Genomic DNA, 7,325 nt, shown 5'->3' with positions numbered 1-7,325 from the left:
GCAGGCTCTCTTTCTGGGAGTGCAGAGTTGAAATTATTTGACCTTACAAACGCAGTACTAAGAATGTCTACTCATACATTTCTGGAACTGGAAAATATAACAAATACAGGCATGCAGTTATCAAAATTAAAAAATGGGGGTGTTGGTAGACAAACAATCTCTGCTCCAGTACAGTACATGTAAAATAATTCAGACATTGGGCTGCACTGGCCTTTTGATTTTTTGCAATAATTGCTGTCTAGTTATATGCTGTATACTGACTCTGCTGCATCTGCAGTCTACTCTCCTTGTTATAACAGTTTATTTTCATCCACTAGAACCCTTTCAGTTGGAGGGATCATCTGTGACTCATCTAGCTTGTGCATTGGGGTAGAACTGATTTAATTATCCTTAAATATCACTGATAGATGGGTGTCAAGAGAGAGAGCTCTGCTTTGAATCTCTGCAGAGTTGCTATCCAGAAGTGCCCTTGGCAATTTGTCCCACTGCCGGTCACCAAGTGATTTTGTCACGTTCAATATGTTGTTATTTTTGTGGTATGAAGGACTCCAGTCGTGTAGGCTTGTTTATAACCTTGCAAATAATACCCTTTCCTTGATGTAGGGCAGTGGATCACTTCCAAATTGCAGAGCCCAACTGATTTCATTTGGGTCTAGCCCATGGGAAGGCAAACTAAGGCCCGGGGGCTGGATCCGGTCCAATTGCCTTCTAAATCTGGCCTGTGGATGGTCCAGGAATCAGCGTGTCTTTACATGAGTAGAATGTGTTATTTTATTTAAAAGGCATCTCTGGGATATTTGTGGGGCCTGCCTGGTGTTTTCACATGAGTAGAGTGTGTGCTTTTATTTAAAATGCATCTCTGGGTTATTTGTGGGGCATAGGAATTCGTTCATTTCCCCCCCCCCTTCAAAATATAGTAAGCCCCCCTCCCCAATGTCTGAGGGACAGTGGACCGGCCCCCTGCTGAAAAAGTTTGCTGACCCCTGGCTAGCCTATGCATAGGTGTCTAAAGGATAATGTTTTAATGATATATAATGAGAACGAGTAATTCAGAAACTAGATTTTCTGTGCCCAACTGGTTAGATGAGACGAGTGCTCTTTAAGTTAGTGTTAACATTGTTCATAAGTAGGTTGTTTGAGAAACATATAGCTACCACCAACATCTCAGCTTTGATGGTACGGACATGTTCTGGAAGCAGCTATGCAATTCCAAATGAAACAAACGAGAATTCTGGAAGAGCATGTAAGCACATACAGAAAAGGATAGCTAATGTGGCTGAAGACAGAATCGGGATTCAATATGACCTTAACAGATTGGAGACCTGGGCCCAAGCTATCAAAATGAATTTCAATGGGGACAAATGTAAGGCTTGTTAAGTTGTAGGTGAGCATATCCGACGGCACAGCGATTCTTCAAACAGCTCTTGTTTATTCATAGGCCAGAACAGAACCGAGCTGAAGGGTTCAGCCACCCTGCTTATATAGAGCTCAACTACAAAGCAACAGTAACCACTTTCTGTAACTATCCAATCACTGAACATCACTTTCATTTCCTTATTTGCATATGTGGACCTGAGTGAAAACTATCTACAGTATCCCCCCCGCTGGCCCAGGGTGAGAACTTCAGTACATAACAAGGTTCTACACTTAGGCAGGAATAACCAGCTGCACAGATATACAGTAAGATAGTAGACACTTGGCTTGCCAGTAGTACATGTGAAAAGATTGTTATATTGTATGTGAAAGAAATGAATCATTGTGTCTTGTGGGAAAGGTTGCTGGCTCTCAAGTTAAAAGACAACATAGGAATCTATATAGGAAGCTGGCCTTATATCATAGCAAACCACTATTATCTACCCCACTGTTATCAACACTGGTATCTGCAGCAGTTCTGCGGGGCTTCAGACACAGAAGATACCCATTCCTACCTAGAGATGCTGGGGATTGAACCTGGGACCTCCTGCTTGTAAAGCAGATTGCCTAATGCTGTGTTATCAACATCCCTAAACCTGGGAGATGTGCGTTTCATATTGTATTTAAAAGGAGATTGGGGTGGTAACTTCTCTTAGAAATCAGGATAATCTGTAATGGAGATATGAATATGAATAGAGATGTTTCAACAAGGTGTTTCAGACAGACTATCAGGTGCCTCAAAGTTCTGAAGAAGCATCAAGACTGAGGAGCAATGCCCAGGTAGCTGGGTTGTCAAGGTAACAGTGACCTGCCCTCCCTTTGTGACATCTCTTTGAATTCTGGCTTAATAGTCACAAACCAGAGGTGTCCAGTCCAGTAGTCAGGAGTGGTAGGTGCAGTGTGAGAGTGTGTCTGTGGGTATATGAGAGAGGATAAGAGGATTTATATTTTGTTTTGGTACTTACACATTTTCACTGATATTTTTATATAATGCTTTCCATAGCTTTGTATATTTTTAGACTGACATTTAGGCATAGGGGTTGGAGTAGCTTGGGTGGGTTTTAGGGTGGTAGAAAACATAGGTGCTGGTTGTGTGTTTTAAATTACCTTTCTACAGAGAAACTTCATAATGTTAACTTCAAAATGTAAGTAGAAAGAAAATGTAAGTAGAAGAAACTTCAAAATGTAAGTAGGATTTCTTCTACTGCTACTCAAAACTTGGTGTGAAAGGACAGGGGTCACCCATATTGCCTTGGCTCTCTCTTGGCCAGTTGCTCCCCTGTGATACTGAGGCCAGACTTCATTTAATGCAGAGCTTTCCAAGGTGTATGCTGCAACAAATTAGTGTGTCGGCGTGTCATACAAACGCTCGATTGCTCGTCCTGGGGCTGGAAATGGGTTAGTTTAACCTCCAGTTTGCTAGTAAATCTGAATTACTGTGTCACGAAATGACGCATATCTAAAAAGTGTGTCACCAACATGAAAAGTTTGGAAAGCTCTGATTTAATGATTCACATGAGGCCTGCCTGCACCACCTACTGAGCTACAGAGACCAGTAGAATTAGCCTGCCATCTTTTTATTTGAGATCTAGACAAGAAAGATAAGAGATAGTCTACCTGCCTGAGGCGGACCTCCCAAGTCACAGGGTCCTCAAATCCCAACCCTGTCACAGAGGTCTTTCTCTGAGGAAGCCTCCACAGCCAACCTCAGGTGTGGAATCTGTATTCGCCACCCCCCACTGTAAAACCTAAACCTTAAAGGCTCATTTATTGATGCCATATGGCCAATGACACTCCTGCCCCCTTGTTAAGTCCAGGTTGGCATCAGGCTTAAACAGACCCTTGGCAAAGTGGTGCTGACCAACCTGGGCCCCCAATCCCGTCAGGCAGTTGCTCCCACCACCACCAATCATACGCTGGATTGGAAAGTAGGTGCTGGGGGTGGGGGTGCTGCCACATTTTCTTTCCCAAAATGCAGTCTCAACATCACGGTCAGCCATTTGCTGGCTGCAAATGGTAGAGGCCAGCAGCCATTGCTGGAGGGCGCCTGCTAATCTGATAACGGTGATGCCTGGGGTAGGTGGCAGCCCTAGTGGGCCCAGTGGGGTCATTTTCAACCCAGCAGCTGCCTGAGTCTGGGCTTGACTAAGGTCAAACACAATTTTTGAACATTTGGTTTTAATTTTATGTATTTTTAGCCTGAGACCTTTGAGTGAAGGCCAGAACATACATATGGTAAATAATTGAATAAAGCTAATATAATTCAGTCTCTTTTTCTTCCATCCAGAGGAAATACTGTTCAAAAACACTGAAGATTATGATGAGATCTGAATCTGACCAAAGTGGACCCTCATGTTATATTTGCGTGGCTGTGATAAAGAAGAAACAATCACCTGTTTGTTGTTTGCCCGCCAGCGGGTGCTGCACCCTCCCAACAGGCAGTCAACATCTTGATATTTTATACCACACACACAATTAGGTACCTATCCCTTTTTTCTAAGAGTGCATTATCCCCAAGTAGGTTTATATATAAATGAAAGAATAAATGAGCAGCTTAAAAAGGTGGAAGCCAAAACGTTTTGCTATAGAATTTAAAAAGTCTGTTTTGTTAGTCACTATGTAAAATAAGCACCCTGCTATAATCCTATAATATCCTTATAAAGGATAATGGCTTGCTTGCAAAATCAATTTTAGCAACAACAAAACACCTCCCTTCATAGCAATTAAATTTTAATTATCATACAATGTCTTAATTTCACTTGTAAGAAAGAGAGGTGAAATAATGTCTAAGAGTTAAGATTCCTTGCTTTGAAATTGTGAATAATGAAAAATAGTATTTTGTATTTGTATTTTTTGTTTACATGTATAAGATAAGACTTTTCACATACCGGTTCAGTAATCATTGCACTGTAACCAGCTGTTTTGGTTGTTGCCTGAGCAGCAGCGACAGCTCCATAGCTATTTTATTATAACTGGGGGCTGTGCCCCCGCTCACTCTACTCATCCCTGCACTCACCCCCCAACAATCGCATAGCACTGCCCCTTCCTTACCCCCATGCAACTATTAAGCTCCGTTTTCAGTTCCCCAACCCCATATCAAAAGCCGCTTCTTCAGCCCCACTTTATGCCCATCTTCACCTCCCAAGTCCATACCTCCTGGCTCTCTTTCTGTGCAATCCTCCCTTGCACACACACCACCCCCATGGTAACCTCCTGCATCTTCCTCCTCCCACACCTTGCAATCACACAGCACCCTTTTCACCTTCTCTCCAATGATGAAACCATAATCCCCTTATGCAGTCCCCTTTACAGCCCCACTTTCATCTTTACCCCCACTACTATGCCCCCTTCTCCTTCTCTGATTTCTCTTCCACACAGATCACCCCCCAACCCAATGCATCTTTCTCTCTCCTGTTCCACAGTCTCCTCTGCACACACAGCCCATGAGGAGATATATCAGTGATGTAAACAAAATCTGAAGACAGGAGTACCTGGCGTGCTCTCGTCCATGGGGTCACAAAGTGTCAGACACGACTAAACGACTAAACAATAACAAACAAAATCTGCTCCTTTTGCCTTATGAGGTATCCAAGAGCCCCATAAGTGGGTTCCCTATCGGTAGGAGAAAATAAGAGGCCAACCAGAGAGTATTGAGAAGCAAAGCAGTTAGTAAGCCTGATCTTTATTAAACTGTTGCAACAGGGTCCTCACTCACCACATGCAGGAGGGAGGAGGAACCCCGAACAAAGGTGTGCAAGCCCTTATATAGACTTTTGAAAGTGCCCACCCTGTAGCTCAAGACCACCCCCAAAAACATCATACATACATCACAGAAGGAGGCGGTCTACAACAGAAATCCTGTCTGCCAGGATACCAGTGATGCTTACTTTGGCAGCCCGGCCATTCTTTTGTGATGGTAAATACTTTAATTCCTGAATCCAGGTCACAGGCTCACCCTATTCATACACAAAGATGCCCTAAAGACAGGTAAGCAAAAGACAATGGAGAGGCTTTCCCATTTCCTTCCTCCTTGCAGAGAAACATTTGAAGTCAATTTGGGAGAGTCAAAATGGTTTCAGGATTGTTCTCCTGTACTATTTCAGACACATGGTTTACATTCTTATGTGTTTGTCTTGTAAATTTATGAACATTTAATTTATATATTTGAGACCTTAAATTCTTATAACATCAGTGTCACTTTAAGATGGATGGAATATTAAGAGGAAGCCAGTCAGTTAATCTCTAACTGAACAGGCTAAGTGCAGCTGGTGGATGTTGCACATATATGGGTGTTTACTTGTTAAGATATCTATTTAAAATTACTACTTTGAATCTGGGACTTCATGTTGAAAGCAACACATGGTACCGGGAGTGAAATACATGAGGAACTAAACAGCAGAGATGGATACAACAGAGAAACTAGCACCAAAAAAAGCTAGAACAGCAGAGCCTTTCCCAACTCTCTTGTCACTGTACTCTAATTTTTTCAACCACTTTCCCCCTCTATGTCCCTCCCTTCTCCCTCCCATGCTACGACCACTGCTCTGGTGCAACCTGCCATCTTTTTTCCTCTGCTAACCTGCCCTGACTTCACACAAATCTAGGATTGTGATGCCGCGCTACAAATGTTCTAGTGGGGGCTGTGTGATGGCACTCATATTTTTATTATATATATATTTTAAAATCTCATTAGCACAGTAGGATATGCACCACCTTTAAAGAAATAATACTTAGATCCCACTCTTCCTTCAGCAGTTCAAAGCAGCTTTCAAATAAGTCTCACATCTGGAACAGAATTTAAAAAAGGGCAGTGCTAAAGAACATTGTACCATTTCAAGCTGAAAGTGAGGAATGCCTTTTAAAAATCTACCATCTACAATGCACACAAGTCCCTGTATTTTATCTTCTGAGTCAGATGCAGACTGGGGAAGATCTCATTTTAAAGGTTTTCTGAAAGAAGGTCTTCAGAAGTTTCCGGATAGTTTGCTTAGGCGTGAGATGAATGCCTCAATTATATAACCCAAGTTTAGTTGATCTATCCTCCTTTTTAATTTTCTACAGCCACCAATTTACTCAGAATGTTTTCAAAACCTCTTAAGAGTGTGTTTATTGTTATGATTATTATATCCCATCTTTCCTCCCAAAGGAGCCGAGGGTGACAAACAAGATGTCATTAAAACAATAAAAACATATTTAAAGCAACTCCAGTACAAATGCAAACTGGGAAAGCTCTCAGTTTAGATTTGTTGAGCGAAGACGGTCTTCAGGTGGGTGCTTGGGCATGAAATGGATGCCAACCCTAGAGCCAGGATGAACTTTTAAGATTGTTGGCTTAGTGAAGGGATACTGTATACATAGGAGAATACTTATATTTACATTGGGGTGTTAGAGATGCTTGACAACAGTTTCTATAGACTCCACTGTTGCCCCTAAGTGGAATTTACCTCAGGCCAAATCCCCTAAACCTCCACCCAGCCAATAACTCCCACAGACCGTTACCAGCCAAGCATTAACAACACACTGATCACTAATACAGTATATTATTAATTTTAAATTATTAATCCATCCCCAACACCACCCCCCTCAGTCGTTCTCTGGTCGCATTCCCTCACATTTCCCTCCTTAACCACTTTATTCCCACCGACTCATCAACTGCCAAAATCTCAACGGTTTCTCTCAGTTAAAGCCCAACTGACTGGAGGCTTCAGCCAATGAAAGAGTCCGTTGACACCCAGATTGAATTTAGCTGATTCAGACACTTCCCAATAAGTTATTTGAAGTCCCTTTGGGTTATTCTTTGAGAAAAGCGACTAACAAACTTAATAGTACAATAGTCTCTCTCTCCTGTCAGAATTAGTCATCAAGAACTACTGCCACATAGGCTTGCAATGTTGTTAAGAGTACAAGGCCGC

General features: G+C 42.2%; 1 long non-coding RNA gene across 1 annotated transcript; it reads left to right on the top strand.

Moving 5' to 3' along the window:
- The first annotated feature begins 907 nt into the window (after positions 1-907).
- LOC310667063 lies at positions 908-7,196 on the top strand. The gene is made up of 2 exons (XR_014506162.1): positions 908-2,370; positions 3,701-7,196. It is a non-coding gene; the product is annotated as an uncharacterized lncRNA (long non-coding RNA).
- Positions 7,197-7,325: the final 129 nt, after the last annotated feature.

Source organism: Podarcis tiliguerta (genome assembly GCF_965153285.1).
Source record: "Podarcis tiliguerta genome assembly, chromosome: 16".
Classification (NCBI taxonomy): domain Eukaryota; kingdom Metazoa; phylum Chordata; class Lepidosauria; order Squamata; family Lacertidae; genus Podarcis; species Podarcis tiliguerta.
This window is presented reverse-complemented; position numbering and strand designations above follow the sequence as displayed.